Raw genomic sequence first — 22,553 nt, 5'->3', positions numbered from 1 at the left:
ATGTGGTTTAGGGTCCTCAGGGCAAACATATGCATTACACATCTAACCCCATACTGAGAAAATAATCCCTAATGTTGGTTGCTCTGCTAGTCCTATTAAAAATTCCCTGAAACGTGAAGGCTGCCAATTTTAGACTAAGAATAAATGGCTCGTGGTTCCTTCTGAAACAGCATCCAAGATTCATGCTCTCAGTGCTGCACACGAATTGCTGGGGGAGGAATGTCTCTGGTTTCTGGGGTGCCAGGAAAGGCCAGTGTGTTGATTCAGTCCCATTTATTTCAGGCAGGGCACCCAAAGGCCACTTGCTGTCAGAGCTGGTTGGAGTGGGGATTTCACATTAAAGGAGGTCAGTGCTGTGTTTGCTTTTTGTATAATGGAGTCAGAGGGTGGGGCTTGGCGCTCGTGATGGCAGAAAATGTGGAGGTCCCCTCGCCTGGAGTTTCACACCCACACAGAGAGAGAGGAGGTCTCAGCCAGTCCACAGGGCTGGCCGTTTCTGCAGACGATTCTAATGTAATGTTAGTGCGTCTGGGATTCAGGTGAATGGATGGCTTCCTCCAGCCTTAAATGTTGAGATCATTAACTAGTTATGTGAAGCATCATGAGAACGGATGTGGGGTGGAGAGGTGAATGAGAAAAGGCATGGACAAATTCAGAACCGTTTCAAATCAAAATTGTCCTTATGGATTGGAAAAGAAACATTTTGATGGCGAGATCAGAAAACTAAAGTGGGACCCTCCACTGTCAGCTGGGTGATCTTGGATAACTCCTTTAGCTTTCCTGGGTCTCAACTTGCCTACCGATAAAGTGGAACCAACAACCCATGCCCAGACTGCATGGGAGTGAGGATCAAGCGGGACACTTATAAAATGCTATGCAAATATAAGCCATTTTTTATTTTGGGGTTTAGATATGCAGATGGTTGGACCGCATCTGACCTTCTCGAGGTTCTCAGGGACAGCTTTTGCTCAAATTCCCACGTGACTTCTGGTTCTCAGCTGCTGGGAATTCAGCACTGTGGGAATTCACACCTGTCCTATGCTGATCTAGGTTTTAACAGTTACACACGCCCAAACTAGGTTTTAGTAATTATGCATGTACCGGAGATGGGGAAACCACAAGAACAAGCCGGGTCTGGTGTTCACTTCCTAATAATTCTTCATCCCTTTACTCACACTTGTGGCCTGAAGGTTGACTCATCTCTTAGCACTCTGATGTCTTCCAGAATAATTCATCCTTCGTTCATGGGGACCTTGATCTTTCAGGCACTTACAGGCAAGTGTCTGTTATTCCTCTAGGCTCCTAGAGGGTTTCTGTATGTAATCTCCAGGCAATATGTCCGTGTCCTCCTATGGCCTCTGTTGTCAGGGGAAGAACATTTTGACATGTTCCTGAAGGTTCTTAGCTTTGGAATTTGACCTACAAAGAGAACTGTGTGTTTTGTTTTTGGCTACCCCCAAGCCTGCATGTTATTGTACACGGTGATATGTGAGTATGTTTAGAGGACTGGCCTGCATTTCTGAGAATAAACAATTATGCACCCATATAGACAATTTCTTTAGGCAATTTTTTTTAGAATGCTTTTTGAGAGGCCATGCTACAAATACCACCTGGTCTTTTGGCCGACTCTAAATAAGTCATTGAAAGTGTGATTTCATGATGACCTCATTCCAATTCAAACTCCCTGCATTGTGACAGTGTCCCTTTTTATTTCTAAGCCCAGCCTATTTTCTACCTTTGCCCCCTTTCATGTGTGGCAGAGAAAAGCGTAATTCTGTTGTATATCATGAGATGACAACTTTGACTCCACATCCTTGGGATTTTGCCTGGTGAGGGGCTGACATTAGGTCACATGTCCACTGGACTCTGCCAAGAGAAGAAAGGCAGGTGAGATCCGTTCCATAAAAGCCCTCCTTCTTTTTTCCAGCAGATTCCCCAGTCAAGTATTGTTCTAAGTAACTAAGGATCTGATTCTCAACAATTAAATCTGCTGTCACATTTTATTTATGATGGCAGTTCAAGATTAGGCTGGTAACTATAAGGTCTTAATTTCTTTTGGCAGCAGCAGGGCTGAGGGAATGGAAGGGGTGTTCTGCAGTTGTGTTAGTACTGTTCTCCTTCAACAAATACGAATTGGGAGCGGGTTTGTTTTAGGGCTGTGACTCTAAGCGACTGTGATATGGTTCAAGGAGGCAGAGACGTTCTTGGTGAGTGTCATGCAGCACCTCTGTAAAAACAGCTCGGGGGCTTTGTGCGTGAGGTGAGGGCATATAACAAGCAGAAAATGGGGGTACTTGAGGTAAAATTGTCTGTTACACTGGATCTCCTTATACTGACCTACCCCACATATTATTCTGAATGTTTTTTTTGAAAGATACAGCTCAAGGAATGGGACACTAATACCATTTACTCTGGCAACATGCGGTGAGACAAGGAGATGCAAGAGCAAGGCGGGATGGCAGAGGCGAGAGAGCTACTGGGCTGGCGTATAGACTACACGTGGCATTCTCCATTTGTGCCGGGAGGACCCTTACGGAAAAAAAATGGAAAATAGTGGCATCAGATGAGGCTCTACAATGAAATGGAGTTTCGTTGTAGAAAACGAAACGTAGTCGTGGTAGATCAAGACCTTTATTCTTGGCCCGTGACAGACACAATATAAGGCAAAGGAGACTGGTGCAGTTTCATGGGTACATCCAGTAACAAAATGATGCAACAGACTTTTGACATAGCTGCAATCTTTCCCTTCTGTTCCAAATTGCAAATGAGCCAGTCTTGAGGGAATATTATTATGAGAAACAGATAAAAAGGTTTAGTCACCATCACCTGAGAAGGGTTAAGGGCACGAAAATATAAACATGCAATCGTTTCCCAACTTGGTCTTGTAGTCATCTGGAAAACTTCTTTAAAAAAATTTAGACAAATACGTATATAATTTCTTGGCCTCACACTAAGGGATTCCTGATTTGACAGATCTGATACAGGGCCCATGATTTCATTAAGCTGTTCAGCTGACTGTAATAATAAATAATCTTTGAGGACCAATTTTCTAATTAAGGTGAAGTCTCTTAAACTGGGACTCAGGACACCTGAGGTCTACTGCCAGATTTGCCCAATTAGAATCAATTCAGCTTTCCACGGTAATAACAAAATGGGTTCTTTTCCTCACAGGGCATTTTGTAAAGCTCGTTCTATGTAAATGTAGACATAAAATATTGGGCATGTGAAAATGTAACTTCTTACCTCCTCTTGTACTTACAGAATTAAGGGATTATTTCACAATTTTAAAGATATTTCTAACTGCTCCTTCTCTTAAAAATCTCCTACCACAACAAAAAAATGAGGGAAAGAAACACAGCCTATTTTAGACAAAACTAGACAGACAATGTCTGCAATCTGGAACAGGGTGTTTTAAAAGCTCTTGGGAATTAAAAATAAAATAGTTTGTTAACTATATTGGAATTAAAATAAAATAAACATATAATAGCTTCAATTTAAAAAACCCACTAAAATATTTGGATGATGTTATCCAGAAAATAAAACAAAACAAATAGATGGGTAACAAGAAAAAAGAGTAATGAGGTTATAGAATAATAGAAAATATGAAAAAAAGAGCAAAAAAATATGAAAGAGGAAAATGATCAAGGAAGGAAAACAAAACCAAAGCACAAATATCTTCAAATTGCAAGGGCCCATGAAGTACCCATGTCAATACGCATTCGAAACAAAAACCACCCAAAAATTTCCAAATAGAAAATAAAAATAGATTCAAACATAAAGTGGATCAGATATTAGGATACCACAATGCTGGTAGACTTCCCAACAGCTCTTTTGGGAGATAGAGGAAAATGGTGCCTTCAAAATTTTAAAGTAAGTGATCTACAATCTATAATCTGTCCATAAAAACTCCAAATCAAAGGTAATAGAAGATTAGTAGTGTTTTCAGACAGGCAAAGCCTCAAACATTTTTGCTCTGATATACTCTTTCTCAGTTGGTTACTGGAGGGTGTTTTCCACTAAAAGAAGAATACAATGAATCATGGAACACTACATCAAACGCTAATGATGTAATGTATGGTGATTAACATAACATAATAAAATAAAAAAAAAGAAGAGTAAATAAAGAAAGAAACAGGCACCAAAACTAGGATCCAGTACAGATTAGAAGGAAAGGAAATTGGCAAAGGAAAGTTCCAAAATAATAGAAGTCAAAGTCTAGAGACATTGGAGGAGATAGATGGAGAATCCAAGTAGGATTATCTACATTAAAAAAATGGTAAAAATGATAAATTATTTAATGGACTTGATCATGTGCAAAATTAAGGGACATATGCTAAAGACTGTGGTGGGTAAGGGGAGACTTAATGGGGGATAAATAAATAGAATTTTTTAAAAATGAGGTACTTGTTAACCCCAGGAAAAACAAATAGCTTGTACAAAATAGCTTGTACAAGAAAAAAATGTGTAATCATAGTTTACTACTTGATTGAGAACTGAACAATAATCACAATGTCTAATAACGAAAAGACTGTGCTTAGCTATGTGGGGGAGGGGAAGGGGAGAGTATAAGAAAGCTAAAATCCTCATTTATTAAAATGCAAGTAATAAAGTCTAAAGGTGATGAAGCAGGATATGTGAGTAAATGCATGTGGTTCTAGGGAAATTGAGATAATTTTTAAAGAAATAATTTTTAAGAGTCTAAAATGGTTACCTCTTAGGAAGAGGAAATGGAAGAAAGGAAGTTGAGGGGATTTTTTTTTTTACATGCTTATTAGCATCATTTGACTTTTTAGATTGTATGTATTCTTTTCTTAAAAAAAAAAAATCACAATTTTAAAACCAAATATCAGTTAGGGTTGAAAAAGATTTAAAAAGAGATCAAGGCAATTCACTGATTTCCAGCCTACTGATCAGTTTGGCACAGGTTCGATGTTGCTGTAGAAGTTTCTCTTCTCTCCTCTACCTTTCTAGAAGATCCACCCAAGGTGTGGAGGCCCCAGGCTTACTCCAGCCCCCCCCCCCCATTGCCCAAAGGAAATGAGTTTGCTCAGCTGATTTGCAACAAAGCAGAGGTCACGGACTTTAGATAGTTTGGAATTGCCATATTCTTTAAATGCAGACCTCCAGCAGATTCAATTCAGAGATTCCAATTCAAAAAAGGTCTGGGATGTGCTGATGAATTGATTTTAACAAGTATGTGACATGAACTTGATATAGGTAATCAAGAGACTTAATGAAAACTTGCATAAAGGTATAGGAATTAAAAATGTTAATACCTCGAGAAACGCATTCATTCATTCATTCATTGACCTAATAGTTATTTGAGCTCATTTTAGTTCCAGACAATAAACTAGATGTTGATGAGATGATGCATACTCTCAAATTCATAATTTAGTCATTTGTCATAGAAATAACAGGGCAAAGCCTATCTCCTATGACTGGGTCCCAGAGGTCACTTTAGAAGAAATACAGGAACAGATAGAGCCATTCACTTAATAAACTGCCTCAGCTTAAAGTCAGCTTTGAAATTAGTCACAGCATTTTTCATCATGAGACACTGACTTGGGAATCAGACAGACCTGGTTTGAACCTCAATCTTTCCCATCCTAGCATGCCACAAAACCTTATGGGCATCTGCTCCTTGGATACGGTAACAGCTTATCCTGCAAGCTTAAATTATTTGAAGCATATAAAATGTCGGATAGAGTGCCAGGCGCAGAGTAGGTCCTCAATGATGTCAACTCCCTTGTAATTTTCCACTCTACTTTCCGCTTAAAGCAAGTAACTCTCTTCGTAGCCTGACTGTTAGTATACTGAGGTGGTCAAAAATACCCACTATCGGGGTGCTGGGGTGGCTCAGTGGGTTGAGTGCCCGGCTCGTGATTCCGCCTCTGGTTATGATCTTGGGGGGGTGGAATCGAGCCCCATGTAGGGCTCCACGCTCAGTGGGGCATCTGCTTGGGATGCTCTCTCTCCCTCTTCCTCTCCCCGCCACTCGTGCCCTCCCTCCCTCCCTCCCTCTCTCTCTAGAATAAGTGGATAAATCTTTAAAAAAAAATGTCAGGACTAATTATTACATGTATTCTTTGACTCAGGGAGAGAAATTAGGTTGTGTGTGTGTGTGTGTGTGTGTGTGGAAAAGCACAAACTCACAAAGACAGATGATACTTCAGTCCATCTCTGAAACTCGGAGTCCTGCAGAGCGAGACCTGGGGCGTGGTGAAAAGCAGGACTCAGTCTTTAGGATCCAAGTTCAAGATACAGCATTAAAGGGTCATCCTTCACTTTGCAATGAGTGGCCTCTCCCTTTTTCCTTCAAAGAGGCATTCATTTTGGAGATCCAGAGCTAGACTGATGATTTCATCTTTGTTATTAGGCTAAATGCTGCTAAGAATGTAACTGAAAGACAGAATTGAGGGCCAAAGAAGGTTACAGCCCAATCCTTTCATATTTAAGTGGGAAGTTTGAACAAGGATAACATTTTCTGACTGCATTCCAGGGTTGGATAAAAGCTGTTGAAATAGGAAATGACATGGAAATTTGTAGTGAGCAGCCAGAAAAGGAAAACCAGACTGTATTACTGTACCTGCGAGGGAACGTGCGTGGGGTGGGTTGGCCTCACACCACTTTCCCGGGCCCTGGCCTCCTCCAGGAGGCAGCTGGTAGCCGCAAGTATATTCTGTGAAGATGGAAGGCAGGATGCACAGCCCGTGCTGTGTACATGGTCCTGAAATCAAGGCTTGAGAGGATGTGGGACCAAACCCTGTGCCTGGGGCAGAAGGATTGCTCCCCCTTGTCGTACACATAGACATGTGCTCCTAACATAGACTCAGGTTTTGGCGGAGGCCGCCTGCTGCTTGGGAGGTGTGTTTGGCTCTGGAAATCTCTCAGGGGGCCAGGGTAGGCCTCAGATGAGAGAAGCAGGGATGTGGGTTGCTTCGGGCTGGCTTTCCAGTTTCCATCCAGGTCAGTTCAGTCCAGTATGAGACATACTAGATCACAGGATCAGTCTTACCAAGGGAGGGAAGGAGACAGAAATTCCAAGCCATATTCAGGAGAAAAGACTAGTTACATACAGATTGTATAAAGAAGATACACGCTCTCTCCTAGTGGAAAGAGTCTGGAATTTCCAGTCAGGTAAGGACTCCTGTCCTGCAAATTATTGTGGCCTGGGGTGAGCCACCTACCTTACCTGAGCTTCAGTGAGTTTCCTCCTCTGAAAAGTGGTGGCTCCTGATTCCTCCCTTACAGGTTCCCCTGGATGGAACAGTCAGTGCAAATTCAGCACGAGGGAGCCTGGCGTGTGAATGAGTGTGTGCTTGGAGGACGCGTCTCATTAAAGTGGATAGTGTAATAGTACTTGGGTCCTTTTTTTTACTCTGTTTTTCCCACATCGCTAACAACATTAAGTTATGGGAATGAAGTGAACATCAGAAGGGGGTTCGAGAAGGTGGGCGGCTGGAAGGTCTAAGTAGCGAGCAAGAGGAAGGAAGCAAATGGTTTTAAACTTGCGACTTCTTACAGCTTCACCACTTGGAGACAGAGTTGTGTTTTACTCATGTTTGTCTCTTGTGTAGCTGGTACAGAGCTGCCCACGCTTAGTAGAGAGTGCTAATGCTAGCTGAGTTAGAGAACCAACGAACAAGTGAGTCTTACTGAATATGTCCTTCTGGTTACTAATACTTGGGCTCCGTCGCATTTCATGTCATGTGAACAGAAGTGAAATGAATCATCGTTCAGTGTTGGCAGATGTGAAAGATGAAGAGTCGAGTGATATTGTTCAGAATAAGAGCTCTCAGGCCTGGATGCCAGGCTTAGGATCTCAGCCGTGCATGTCCTTGGGCAATGATGCATTTGCCCGCTCTGTGCCACAGTACCCGCAGCTAGAACGTGGGAATAACTGTGGGACTAAGCTCCCGGGTTGTTGGGAAGAATATATGGGCTCCTCTCTTTGAAGGGTATAAAAGAGTGTCTGGTGTGTAGCAAGTGTTAAATAAATGCTAGCTGTTGTTACTTTAAATTTTGAGTGCGGCGTTCTGTACAATCTTTACCCATAGTAACACCTATACATTTTTCCAGCTATTATTCCTAAAAATTTTAAGGCTATAAAGCAATCGGTCAATGTAGTAAGTTTCCTAGTAAAAACTTAAGTGTAAATGAATGAGTAGCCTTCAAACGGCTATATTTCTAGGTTCGTTAGACCTTCATGAAGCCAGCTTGAAAATGATTCCCAGTCCCTGGTTATCAGAGAAAGATTCAATCCCAAAATTAAATCATCATACTCTTCCCCATCACAGAGTATAATGATGGATAGTCATTTTTTTGCATTTTTCACCCAGTTTGATTGCAGTCTTCTGGAGTTTTATCTGACTCTCCCCTTGGGTGGATCCTGAGGGCTAGCTAGCCTTGAGTCACAGGTTCCAACCCAAGCTTTCCAACTGAGCATGTTCACAATAATAAGACTGAGGATTTGATGCTTAAAAAGAAAATGCACATGTTTGCCTTTCACTCAACAGAGACAGAGACTCTGGGCGCTCAGTGGAAAGAAACAGTGTACAAAGGCCAAGGAGTTTCAAACTGAGGTACATTTGGGACTGGGAAATCGGTCTGGTGTGACTGGAACAAAGGAAGATGAGGCCAAGATCATGTCTGAAGGGACTTCTGACTCCTCATGTGACATCAGCAACACAAAGGAGAAAAGACAAATGTTCCTTAGGACACTTTTTCGGGGATATGCTTGGAATGTGGTTGCATCCAGGATAAGAAGTAGAGTGGCTGGATCCCTTGAGCCCATAACCAGGTCCATGACCACGAACTCCATGGACTCCTGAGAGGAAACAGGTGGAACTGGAAGACCACCCCAGCCCAAAAAGGGAAGCCCCACACAGCTGAGGGGAGGAAGCTCAAAGATCCCTGGAGTGAGTCCTTGCCACCCTCCTTGAGGAGAGAGCTGGTGTCCATTTTCTGATCAGTGTTGGGACAGAGACTTTTGAAGGGAAAGATATATTTTCTCTGTGTGCGAATACTTGGCCCATAGCTCTTTACCTTCTGGGTGCAGCAAATCCATACCAAGAGATTCAGCCCCCAGACCAGGCTGGCTTCACACCCAGGGTTATTAAGAAGATTTCTTGCTCTTCTTGGAAAATACTTCCTGATCTGACCACTGGTGCTTGAGATTGCATAAGTACAGATGCAGTTATTAATCTCTCCAGTTTAAGGAGTTTGAATACAAAGTTTACAACTTGAAGGTAATCCCAGCATCCTTCCACCCCGTCTCCCACCCGCAACTAGCAAAAAATCGTTGGTTTAATGGAAAGTGCGCTGGCGTTTAAATGAAACCAACTTGGGTTTGAAACCTAGTCACACCGCGAACTGGTGCTTTGTACAGTTTAATCTCGCTCAGACGCAGTTTCCTTATGTACAAAATAACAATAGTCACACCTGGGGCGCCTGGGTGGCTCAGTCGGTTACGTGTCTACCTTCGGCTCGGTCATGATCCCAGGGTCCTGGGATTGAGCCCCACTTTGTGCCCTCTGTTCAGCGGGAAGCCTGCTTCTCCCTCTCCCACTCCCCCTGCTTGTGTTCCCTCTCTCGCTGTCTCTCTCTCTCTCTCAAATAAATAAATAAAATCTTAAAAAAACAAACAAACAATAGTCACACCTTCTTGAGTTTTTTGCTTGTTTGGTTTTGGTGAAGATAAGCTATTTTTATGTAGCACAGAGATCACCTGACAGAATGCCTGGCACATAGTAGCCACTCAATAAATACCATAATTAAGAGCCTTGAGATCAGGTGAAACATTTCATGATCTCATCACTAATGTTTTTGAGAAGGTTATATGCTAGGGATCCATAATTTTTTTGTGGGACCATTGTAGAAAATAAGCAAACTCTCCTGAATTGTTTTCCAGACCGGCATGGAGCCTTGGCTGGCAATCATTGCTCTCCTTGATCTCTGGGGCTCAGCCTGTGGCAAGTCCACAGTGAACAGAGCAGAGGTCTTGGGGATAATGGTCAGTGTTCCACTGACATCTTAAGTTGCACACTGGGAAAAAAGGAGAAAATAACCATGCATCCCTGGTTTCTCCCCTTGACTGCTGGCCGCCCACCCACTCCATCCCACCCTCCCCCCAGTGCTTTTATTTAGAAACCTCATTCATTGTGTTCTTATTTCCCATCATTTCTGGTTTTCACCACTTGGCTGTTGACTCGGGCACCTGAACCATTATTCATATGTTAATGACCTACAGAATCCTGGTAGATAGTAATTAGATATTGTTAACTGTAGGGATGTGTGACACCTTCAGTGTGTAGTGGAAAGATCTGGGGAGAGTGCTGCCCCACTCTCTCTCAGACCTGTCTCTGGCCTTAGATTTTACTGACTTGTCTGTCCTGTGTTAGAAATGTCAGGTCACCGGACAAGCCCCTGGAGTTCTTTCAGCAAGGGGTGGTTTGCTGGAGGGAAAAGCTGGCCCTGACCGGGAATGTTTTGGTTAAGGGCATGCTTGAACTCTATAGTGAATACCCTCATCTGAAGGAAGGTCAGTGTAGCTATATATCTGTCAGAAATCATTTTATCCCCCCAGCCAGCTCCAAATCTCTCCTCTCTGTTTCCTGAAAAACTCTCCAAAGATATATTCATGAGAGCCCACCTTCATGGCATGTTTTATGCCCATGGTTTACAAAATGCATTTATGCAGCTGTGGAAATACCATAGGGCTTTGGATTCAAGCCTCAGTTTAAATCCTAGATCTGCCCTAGGTAGTCACATGGACTCGATCACATTAGCTAATATTTCTGAGCCTCAGTTGTCTTGTTTCATATGGACGTGCTAGTGTGTGGTTGAACGACTACTAAATTACTTTATATAAATAAGGCACCCAACAAGAAACATTAAATATTGGCTCCTTGTCACCTTTTCCTTAATCATTCCCTTTATTCATTCACACAAATTTTGTAAAATGTGCATGTGTGTGCATGCACACATACACACACACACACACACACACACACACACATAAGTTAGCATGAGGTAATTAAATAAAAAAGCTCAGAGAACCAAGAACTCTTTCTGAAAGCCATTTTCTTCCTGGCAAAGGGCAAATGGGTCTATAGAGTATCTTCTTTATAGAGGCATTCATTTCCCTATCATTTCTAGTTTTTGCCACTTCACAAGTCCATTATTGGCACAAATGAAGGCAATGGCAAATAGAGACAGAAAGTTTTACACTATGCAATTTCAAAGCTGGATGTTGGGTGTTGGAAATTGATGTAGAGGTCAGGGAAGGCCTCTTGCAAAAGCTGCCTTTGCCAGGCTTGCGAAGGGTCATAGGACGTTCCCTGCAGTATCCAACTGGGTCATCACTGAGGACTGTGACTGCACCATCTCAGAGGTACAATCCCCTTCTACTTAAGTCTGAGAGGAAATGGGACAGAGCCCTGTTATTTCAATCTTCAAAAATTTTACCTGTCCAAATTCACAGGCACATGCAAAGACATTTACCAAAGGGATAGGATAATTTCAGAGAAATATCCTAATATAGGACAAACAAGGATGGCTCTAGCTAACTCCATTTTCTCTTCCATCTCAAATGAAAGGCTCCTTACGCCCTAGGTCTTTGCAAGAAGATGGTCCTCTGTAGGAGTTCCCTGCATTCCCAACCAGGCCCTCCTGCCTTGAGGTTTGTACTCAAACTCAATGGGTCCCCTTTTCAAGTCTTTCTTTTTCTCTGACAACTCTAACAATTCCCTAGATATATCACCACCTCTTCCATTGCACAAAGTCTTGCCCCTTTCTGAATACTCTTGGCTTTAGCTGGGAAGGCATTACTTTTTCCTGCCCCCAAAGTGGGAGCAAGACAGAGAAGGAGGATGGACTTTAGTCCCATGAGTGAGGGTAAACATGGATGCAAATTCAAGTTCCTTTTCAAACTTTCCAACAGTGACATGCTGGTTCCTTTACAAGTTAGATATTAATTATTTTCTCAAAGGTAAACATTATTAATTATTTTTCTTGAGGACAAGACCATCTAACCATTTTGGTGAAAGAATATTTCTTCTCTTATTCACACATAAGTCTTGTTCTTTGAAACAACATTCTTCAATTTCTATTTTGCCTGGGGGTGGTGTTTGTCCCTGCGGACCTTGAGTGGTCTGGTGTTATAATAATATAGCTTAATGGTCATTCTCCCTGTTAACCAAGGTAGGAAACCAGTTTCCTTTAAGTTTTTTTCATGAAAATTGTCCTGTGATGTTTGATCCCACCCCACCCTCAATTTCCAATACAATATTGACTTTTGCATTGGATATATAACCTCTTAGACAGAAGGTTGGTTAATCCTGAGGGGGCCAGTGTAGATCAGAAAGCAATGTAAATTTGTAGGTCAAAGGTGGTTAACATATAAAATGGAACCCAGGCAATCTACTTCTACCATTGCACTTTTATATCTGTACTATCTAAGAAAAATCATTAAGTTGATTTTGGTCAATGATCTATGGGAACCTTATTCTTACTCTCTGGAGTATAAAATATAGTATAGCACTTTTGACTGGGCAAATCTATATCTCGTTGCAACCCTAAGGGTATAGGAATGGGGTTAAGGTGAGGATCTTCAATTAAAGCTTAGTCCTGAGTTGCAGGACTAAGATAGGACACTGACTGTTTCCAATGAAGGGTTTTACCAATGCCTTAGAAAGATGGGATTGATAGTTAATAGTGGACCATCACTGTATTGATACCTTTATGATTTTTAATTTTTATGTGTCCACATACATTTAAGCATGAAGTAGATATTTGGAGAGGCTGTGTAGCATAGCAGAAAAGCACCTGAATTTGGGGTTGTCTAGATCTCTGTTCATATCCCAATCTTGCCTTTTACTAGTTACATTGGATGATTTATTCTTTGAGACTTTTTAACATATCAACAATGGAGATAATAACACTGAGAGGTTTTCATAAAGATTTAATAAAATAAGGCGTACAAAGTACTTATCACAATGAGTACCATGCTAAGCCCACAATAAATGACAAGTACACCTACATGTTTAGTAAATCATCTATATAGTTCATTCAGTAGTGTAGGTTTAGTCATTCACAAGAATACATTTAATGTTTTGAATTAAAAAAATAAGTAGGGGTACCTGGGTGGCTCAGTTGGTTAAACTACCAGCTCTTGGTTTTGACTCAGGTCATGATCTCAGGGCTGTGAGGTTGAGCCCCTCATTGGGCTCTGCACTGGGTGTGGAGCCTGCTTGAGATTTTCTCTCTCCCTTTCCTTCTCCCTCTGCCTCTCCCCCTGCTCCTGCCTGCAAGCGAGCACACACTCTCTCTCAAAAACAAAACAAAAGAAAACAACAACAACAACAAAAACAAAGTAAAATCCGCCTTTATCCTGAAGGAGAGATTCCTGAACTAGGTTGATCCTACTGACGATTACATCTTAGACCATGATGCCCAGAATGGGAAGACTAAGTAAGATGTCTCTCTTTAAGAACTAAGCTTAAGTAGTTATTGCCTACTTTTAGTCACGTTTTACCTAAAACAATCTCTAAAATTTTATAGAAAATTGGGCATAGGTCAGAACATTCACTGTTTTCTTCTGTGTAACCTTGTGTTTCTGCATGCCTTGCATGCAGAAGCACTGACTGCTTTTCTTCTGACCTCTCTTTTCAAAGATGTTTGTAGAGTGAACAGCCTTGGCGGAGAAAGTATCTCCCTTCTGAGTGAAAGGCATGTTTCCTTACAGTTGAGTATAATAAAGATGGTGTTCCCTCCAGAGTGTGCCTGGAGGGTAGACATGCCTATTGCCTGTTGTACAAGGTGTGGCTTCCCTAAACTTAGGGTCCCTGTGCTAGCACAATGGCCTCCTGAGCCCATCTGTGTCACTTCTGTGATACCTGGGGGCAAGGACAACTGTAGCAAATATATTGTTCTTGATGCTTGATGTCTGCTACTCGTGGTGAAACCCTTTGCCTCTGACTCAGGAGTCTTGCGTCTTCTGCAAGCATCCTTGAAACTGGGGCAGGCTGATTTGTTAGTTTGCAGGTAGAGTAAAATCTCAGACCCTTCAGTTTTTGAAGCAACCTCTCCTTTCTCAAGGTGAGCACCTAAGTACATACAGTGTATCCTTTATACAATGTGCTTTAGAGAGACTAATTCCATAATGTTTTTTTCCTAATATAAAAATGCCATTCCATGTTAGTCCTCACAAATGGGACTAAGGCTCAAGATGCATGAAGGTAATGGGAGACCTATTGGGCACAATTGTTCCCCTTGCCTAAGTCAGCTCTGTGTAGCTGTTATTCCCCAGGGAAGATTCTGGAAGTCTGCACTCACTTTTACAGGCTGCTGGGCCGCAGCTCTGCAAATTGTTGCTTTGAGGTTTCAAATGGCACCTGAACGACCTGAAAGAATTGATGGAACTTTCAAATGTATGTTTATCACTATCAAGGCATAGATAACATACTGGGAGAATGTGGCACCCCATCGTTTCTCCCAAGCAAACTTTTTTGCTAATGAGGAACAAGGAGGATGTGTGGTTTGATCGCAAGCTCAACATGGGGGCTTGAAATAGAGGAGCTGGTCATAAAGCTGCAGAGGAAAAGAAAACATTCCTCAAGAAATGTGACTGGGGGCATAAGATAGCTACAGAATTATGAGACTTTGTTTTAAAAATGATCTTTGGTAATGGAGACTGCCAAAAAATTCGCGTGGACCCTGCACCGTGTGTAACTTCTGGCAGTTAGTTTCCCACTCTGCCGGGTGGAACAATTGGGCCTGTATTTCTCTGAGTACACAAGCATCTTTCCATCATTAACAGTCACACTGTGCTCCATGTGTAGAAGCCAGTCCTTGTCAATATTTTGCCTGCAACAATATTTCTATGCCATACATTTTTGTTTGTTTCTGATCCTAGAGGCAGCTTAAAGCTTCTCCGACTTGCCTAAGTAACTATTCAGGTAGAAATACAAGAAGCCATACAACTTGATAATGAAAAAAATGAAGATTAGCAAAAAAGTGAAACATGAGTGAGAAATTCTATATATGGACTATCTGCCCTGAAAATGAAAATACATTTGCTCAGAGTCTAGCTCAATTTTCCTTGATTTTGCAGGATGACTGTGTTTGACAATGTTGTCAGGTAGAATCACTCTGAAGGGTTTTTCTCAGACCAAAATAATCTGAAGATTCTCTCTATGTCCTTCAAGGATCCTCACCTCCACAGCAAAGGTTGCCTGAGTTGGAGACAAATAAAGGATTCTAATTAGGGCTCTTGGGAGACTGAAAAGCAATTGTCTGAGACTGTTACTCAACTTCATGAGCTCATTAATGGGCATCTTTGTCTGCATGATTGGAGAAAGAGCAGCAAGTTCATTTTGGCCAAACAGGCCTGGGCCTGAGAGACATAATATTTGATAACAGAACATTACCTATTATTGCAGTTAGGAATGATTGGGCTCAAACAACAGACAGACTCTGGGCAATTTCAGAGGAAAAAAAAAAAGGAAAGAAATTTATTGAAGGCTATGGAACTGTGAGATTAAAGAAAAAGCCCCAGACTAAGACCAGTCTTTAGAAAGGAGAAGAAGCAAGGAAACTCTTAAGGACTGATGGCAGAACTTAGAGACAGTCTCTTCAAAGTCAGGATGTCAAGTTATCAGGATGAGAGAGCTCCCATCATTTTGAATCCTTGTAACACTTTGCTCAAGATTCAAATTTCAAGGAGAAAGAAACTGGTTTAGTTTGGGTCAAAGATGTATTTGCTGGCAGAGAGGACAGAACAATTTAAGGGCTATCAGGAAGATGTTACTAGAGGTGTGGGGAAGGGATGCTAGGCAGACATCGGCAGATTCATTATATCTAAGAACATTTTAACCATGGTACCATGCATCTGGGAACATCTGATAGCTCTGTGTCCATTCATGAGATCTAGGAAAAAAATTCCACGGTCCTCGAGATTTGAGATGCAAAACCCTTGCAAGGACCACAGACTCTGATTACAGAATGAGGTAGTGATCTGGCCAAATTGTTGAATCTTCTGTTTCTCAAATTTCTACATCTTTGAGGAATAAAAAAACAGATGGACTTAAGTCCTGTTAGCACTCCGCATTCTTAAAAGCAGGTCATATATTCATGGGATAGATAGATTCAGACTAGCAGCTGTGGCATTCAAAAGTTCTTTGTAAAGTTCTAATGTGAGATGTGTTTTGAGAGATGAGTTATGGATTTCAGCAGCACATAGATATCTGTGTTTATCCTAGAGTTCATGAATTTCCAAAGCAGCAGTGTTTGATTGGTGAAGCTGATTCTCTCCCTTGTAAGTTCATATTGTTCATGCAAGGGAGACATTGGTGTTACTACTTACCACTTGAGATGCAAGATGCCAGGAAGCTGTAGTGTGAGCAGTAGGCTAACTGAAATGCATTCCAAAACTAGAGCAGCTTGCTGGCTACAGTTCCAGAAGACAATTTTAAGTGATATGTGGAATGGCAAATAGAAATTATGCTGCCTTGGGGCGCCTGTGTGGCTTAGTCCATTGAGCATCTGACTCTTGTTTTCAGCTCAGGTCATGATCTCAGGGTCGTGGGATTGAGCCCCACCCACGTCAGGCTCCCTGCTCAGAGGGGAGTCTGCTTGAAGATTCTCTTTCTCCCTCTGCTCATATTACCCCCCCTCCAAAATCTTTTTTTTTTTAAAGAAATTATGCCATCTCAATCCTTGCTTCTCAACCTAGGGTAAACACATTGTAGATATTATTTACACTGTTCTCAAAGTTGGAACTTCAGTGCTCAAAAGAACCTTGAGATTCAGATGAGATACTGGTGACAGAAGAAAATATTTCATTTATTGAGTACCTACTACCTGCCTAGCATTGCTCTAAGAGCGCATGGTCCAAGGCAGTAGCTACGAGCCACATGTGGCCGTTGAGCCCTGGAAGGGGAAGCTGGTATGACTGAGGAATTGGCTTTGTAATGGGATTCATTTTAAATTTAAAACACTGATACTTGATTCAGTTTTTGGAAAACTTTTAGGTACTTTTGGAACAACTTGGGTATGTGAATCTATTTTTCAAACGTAAATTTTAAGAAATCTAAATATAGATCACGCATTTTCTATGAGAATTTAGTGTCTGAAATGAGATGTGTCAGAAGTGTAAAATACAAATTGTCTCTTGAAGACTTACTAGAAAAAAATAGAACATAAAATATCTTGGCGTAAGTTTTTCTACTGATTAGGCCTTGAAATAATATTTTTAACATATTGGATTAAATGAAATATGTTGTTGTAATCAACAGTTTCCCTTCTGTTAATGAGGCTACTAGAAAATTTAAAATCACATTGGTGCCTTGTGATTGTATTTCGATTAGATAGTGTGACTCTAGGGGCTTCTTCATATGCCATTTTACTAAATTGTTAAATTCACCCAATGAAGTAGGCATTACTCTTCCAGTTTTTACAGGAAAGGCAGTTGAACGAAGCCGAGATGTGATTTAAATCTCCTGGGGGTTACAGAACTTGTGAGGGAGAGCCAGGATTCTAGTCCAGGTCTGCGTAGCTCCATCTTTTCCTGTTTCCACTCTGTTGAGCTGTTTCTGTGGTCATCCAGGGAAGCCAGGGAGAGCTCACAGCCTTTCTCTCTTGGTTATTCATAGTAAATGAGACATTGATAACCCTGTTTGTGGACAAGAGGCAAATTGAAACAAAAATTCTACCTTCTCTTCACATGGCAATGGGAAAAATATTTGAGTTCTTGTGAAGTGAATGAACAAAGCCCATTTGCACGAACAAATGGAGTCTTGCAAAGGTAGTGTAAAACCTAGTGGAAATATCAGAGTGAAATATGCTTAGCCAAGGGGCCTGGGTTATTTGTTTAATTTTATTCTTTAAGAGGATTTGAAATTTGGGATCCATTCTAAAATCTAACATCTTCTTTGATATGAATTTTTTTAATGCAAGTAAGATTTATTTAACAAACACAGGGTTGACTCAACATTAGGAATTCTCAAAATTGGGTTCCTTTTATTAATAGCATCTAATATATGATTACCCCAAAGAATATGAAAAGGCATTCCCAGGCCCTAATTTTTGATGTGATTAATGAAAAATCAGCTTCATCCCCTTTCTGCTTGGTCACTGTCTCCCTATAATAGGAGCTAACCAGGGACAAGCCTATCCACCAATGGCATACCCGATGACAAACCTATGGCAAGCACAGTTATGTGAGAGGGACTAGAATCTAAGCTGAAGGAAGGGAGCACACCATTTTAGGGATTCACCAGCTCACTCACTCAGGGAACATGTTTTCCCCAAGAGTGGGGCAACCAGGGCGCCTGGGTGGCTCAGTTGGTTAAGCGACTGCCTTCGGCTCAGGTCATGATCCTGGAGTCCCGGGATCGAGTCCCGCATTCGGCTCCCTGCTCAGCAGGGAGTCTGCGTCTCCCTCTGACCTTCTTCCCTCTCGTGCTCTCTCTCTCTACCATTCTCTCTCTCTCTCTCTCTCAATAAATAAATAAATAAAAATCTTTATTAAAAAAAAAAAGAGTGGGGCAACCAGTTGGCAAATCACTGCTTCCACCCTGCCAGGAGCCTGGAAAAGCAGTCTCATCTGCTCTGCACCAGAGTGAGCACTTGCGGCTCACAGACTAGTTTACGTGCCTTGATCATGGCGGGAGCAAGCAGGCTCAGAACTCTAATGATGCTTCCCTGTGAGGAAATGTCATAGTGTCTGTGACAAAATTCGGTGACTCTAGGGCAGCCCGGCCTCCTCCCCGCAGGAGGTTTTCTTGTAATGCTCTTGATGCCACCTCTCTTGGCTACCTTCCCCCCTGCCGTCACCCTGGGGAATGGAGGAGGAGGTCTCTCCCAGAGCACGGGATTGGCATGCTTGCCTGGTCCCTTTATCCTTTCCCAGGTTGGTTCTCCCCCACTCAGCAGAACCCCAGGCTGCTGAAGCGTCCTGCTATTTTTACTTCTCTGTGAGGGGATCTCAGGTTACAGATTATATACCGATGAGGTAAGGTACAGGTACGCAGACTCATGTTTCTAATTTAGCTTGGCACCGGTTTCAAACATTAAACAGTCTCTCTCCCCAGCTCTCCCTGTTTCCACTCTCCTATCACCGCTGCCATCTCATTTCATCCTCATTCCAAGGGTCACTTTCCTTTCCTGCTGGATCCCCCTGACTTTTAGACTTCTTAGGAGGGAGATTAGGGAAAGGTCAGTTTCATGTAAGATAAAATTCTACCCTTATTCCCCAGGAACTCAAGGGTAGCAATGCTATTGAAACACATGTTCTCATACTAGGTGAGTACCTGTAAGATGTTTCAGAGGTTTCCAATTGCTTTCACACACTTGTCACAGATAAGCCTTGCAATAGCCCCGGAAAATTAGGATTATTGCAATTATCTACAATTTGCAATTGAGAGGTTAATGACTTGACCAGGACAGGTTAATGACTTGACTTCAGAGTTCCCAGTCAAGACAAAGTAGAGAAGTGATGGATGCAAGAGAAACAAATCTCTGGTTCGAGGTACCGCCCTAAAAACTGCAGAGTCTAGAAAAGTGGGATACTTTTTTTCCCCCCCTTCTGGGCCCCAGACCAATCTCTTGGTGTTTAGGTTGCAGTGATTCTCCCTGAAGCCACTTGTGTAACAAGTACGCCATATGTTTCCTATACTCTGTGCATGAATTTGAAACTTTAGCATGAATGTGATTAGAATATAGGTGTTAGGGAACAGGGGACCCCAAAATTTGAGTAAAATAAGCAGGGGTTACTAAGAATCAGAACCCAAATGTTCATGTATTTTTGCTTCTTAACAATGTGCCCATGTACTCAATTAGCTTTTAAACAATATATCCACATGAGCTTTAATGAGACATTGCGGGGACTTCAGAATCCTTACATGGTCCTGCACTTATCCTTAAGGAGTTTCTAATAGAAGATAGAATATGAAAAAATTGTAAATAAAGCAAAGCTCTTTCCAGTTGGAATTTTGCTTTGTACGTGGCAACTCAGAAAGATTCCTAGAGAAGGAGAAACAGCTTTTATTTGAACCCCTGGGTTTTGAGTTGTGACCATTATATTTTAAATGGTGCTGTTCCTGTCTCTCTAGACAAGTCTGTCAGTGCATCCACTTGTTACCCCGTAACATGCCTATGCTCTTTTACATATAGACGGCATGGTATTGATTCTCTAAGCCTGTCCTAGTGTCTGGTTGGTGTTCTTTGACTGTAAGAGTATGAGCTGCTTACAGGCAGGAATAATAGCTCCTATTTTAATTATTTACTCATTTATTTTTGCTCTTTCCATAATATACAGAATAGCCAACACATGGCAGAAGGCTTTGGAATTTATGCATGGCTTAGATAATTTTCTTGCTTTCTTTGAGCCTTCATTTGCTCATCTGTAAAAAGGGGGTAATGATATAAATCTATGTTATAGGGTTCTTGAGAGCATTAAGTGAGATTTCTGTGAAGCAGATGTAATGGTGTCCCACACATAGTGTTCAACAAAGATACATATATGGTTAATATTTTATATAAAAAGTGTACTGCCCCCCCCAACATAAATTCACATTTGTCTGCTCACAAGGGTAGTTCCCAGCAGCCTCATTCCTCTGACCCTCAAGCACTCTACATGAAGCAAAGACATAATAATGATGAAAGAGCTGGGGCGCCTGGGTGGCTCAGTTGGTTGAATGTCTGCCTTTGGCTCAGGTCATGATTCCAGGGTCCTGGGATCAAGCTCCACATCAGGCTCCCTGCTGGGGAGCCTGCTTCTCCCTCTGTCCCTTCCCCCCACTTGTGTTCTCTCTCTTTCTCAAAGAAATAAATAAAATCTTAAAAAAAAGTTATATTGACGTTTGTTGTTGATGACTTTCCTTTTTAATACAGGTCAAGGTGGTACTTGAGGAAAAGAGTGTGTGGCATGTTTGAAGGTGGCTGAGGATTTGATAAACTCCTTCACAGAGCTCCAAAATAAAGGGAATCAAAGTGGAGAAACCAGGACTAAAAACCTATTGAATTTCACATGAGTATGTCAACTTTCTCTTTCTCTCTGAATCATTTGAAACTTTGAAAGGAACTTTTAGACATAAATAACTTCAATTTGTTCTCCACTTATGCTCCATTTTAGCATGGAATCATTTTTGATGAATACCTCATCCAGACTGATTCATTTATTTCTAGTAAAAGAGGAATGGGTGGGGCTCATGCTCATTCATGCATTCATTATTTTTTTCCTCTTACAACACAAAAACAAAATAGTTTCTGAATTACAGGATTTTAGTGTTGATATTGTCTGATTTAACACATTTTCCCCATATGTATTTTCTTGGGTTTTTTTGAGGTATAATTTATGTATAATAAATTGCCCCTCTTTAAATGTACAGTTTGATGACAATGGCAATTGTATACAGTTGTGCAACCAATGTCATAGTCAAGTATATTCCACTACTTCAAAATGTTCCCTTTTGCCACCTTTGCATTCAATTATCCCCCCTTAGCCCCTGGCTGTGGGCAGCCACTGATCTGCACTCTTCTCGCCTTTGTGTCTGGCTTCTTTCACTTATTATAATGCTTTTGTGCTTCATCCATGTTGGTGCATGTATTTGTACTTTGTTCCATTTTACGGCCAAATACATTCCATAGTATGGATATGCCCCAAGTTCTTTTTCTGTTTACCAGTTGAATGACATTTGTGTTGGTTCTAGTTTTGGGTTATCAATAATGCTGCTATGAAACATTCATGTACATGAATTATTTTGACATATGCTTATTTGTCTTGAATAAATGTCTGTGATGGAGAGTGCTGGGTCGTAAGGTAAGTAAAGATTTAACTTTATAAGATGCTGTCGAATTGTTTTCCAGAGTGACTGAATCACTGTGCATATGGAGCCAGCAAGGTATGAGAGTACTAGCTGCTCTGTATCCTCAACCAACACTTGGAACTGTCTTTTTAGACATTGTTTTTCTAGTGAGTGTGTAGTGGTATTGCATTGTGGCTGGAATTTATGTTTCTCTGATCTCTCATGATGTTAAGTATCTTTGTCCTATGTTTAATGGCCATTCATTTATCTTCTTTTCTGATAAGTCTGTTCAAATCTTTGACCCATTAAAAATTCTTAGGATTGCCTTGTTTTTGAGTTGTAAGTATGCTCTGTATATTCTAGATATAAACTTTTGTCTTTACAAATATTTTCTACCAGTGTCTGTCTAATCTTTTGCTTTCTTAATCTTGTTTTTCAAAGAACACATATTTTTAATTTGGATTCAGTTCATTTAATCAATTTTTAAATAATTTGTACTCTTTGTGATTTGTTTAAGAAATATTTATCTCAGCAGCAATGTCCACAATAGCCAAACTGTGGAAAGAGCCAAGATGTCCATCGACAGATGAATGGATAAGGAAGATGTGGTATATATACACGATGGAATATTATGCAGCCATCAAAAGGAATGAGATCTTGCCATTTGCAATGACGTGGATGGAACTGGAGGGTGTTATGCTGAGTGAAATAAGTCAATCAGAGAAAGACATGTATCATATGACCTCA

The 22,553-nt window shown here is 41.3% G+C and overlaps 1 long non-coding RNA gene across 1 annotated transcript; it reads left to right on the top strand.

Moving 5' to 3' along the window:
* The first annotated feature begins 244 nt into the window (after positions 1–244).
* LOC141370592 (uncharacterized) lies at positions 245–22,005 on the top strand. Its single transcript, XR_012374753.1, has 3 exons — positions 245–346; positions 20,893–21,032; positions 21,868–22,005. It is a non-coding gene; the product is annotated as an uncharacterized lncRNA (long non-coding RNA).
* The last annotated feature ends 548 nt before the right edge of the window (positions 22,006–22,553 follow it).

Source organism: Callorhinus ursinus, unplaced genomic scaffold, assembly GCF_003265705.2.
Source record: "Callorhinus ursinus isolate GAN/ISIS: 27379988/994484 unplaced genomic scaffold, GSC_fseal_2.0 scaffold39, whole genome shotgun sequence".
NCBI classification, from domain to species: domain Eukaryota; kingdom Metazoa; phylum Chordata; class Mammalia; order Carnivora; family Otariidae; genus Callorhinus; species Callorhinus ursinus.
This window is presented reverse-complemented; position numbering and strand designations above follow the sequence as displayed.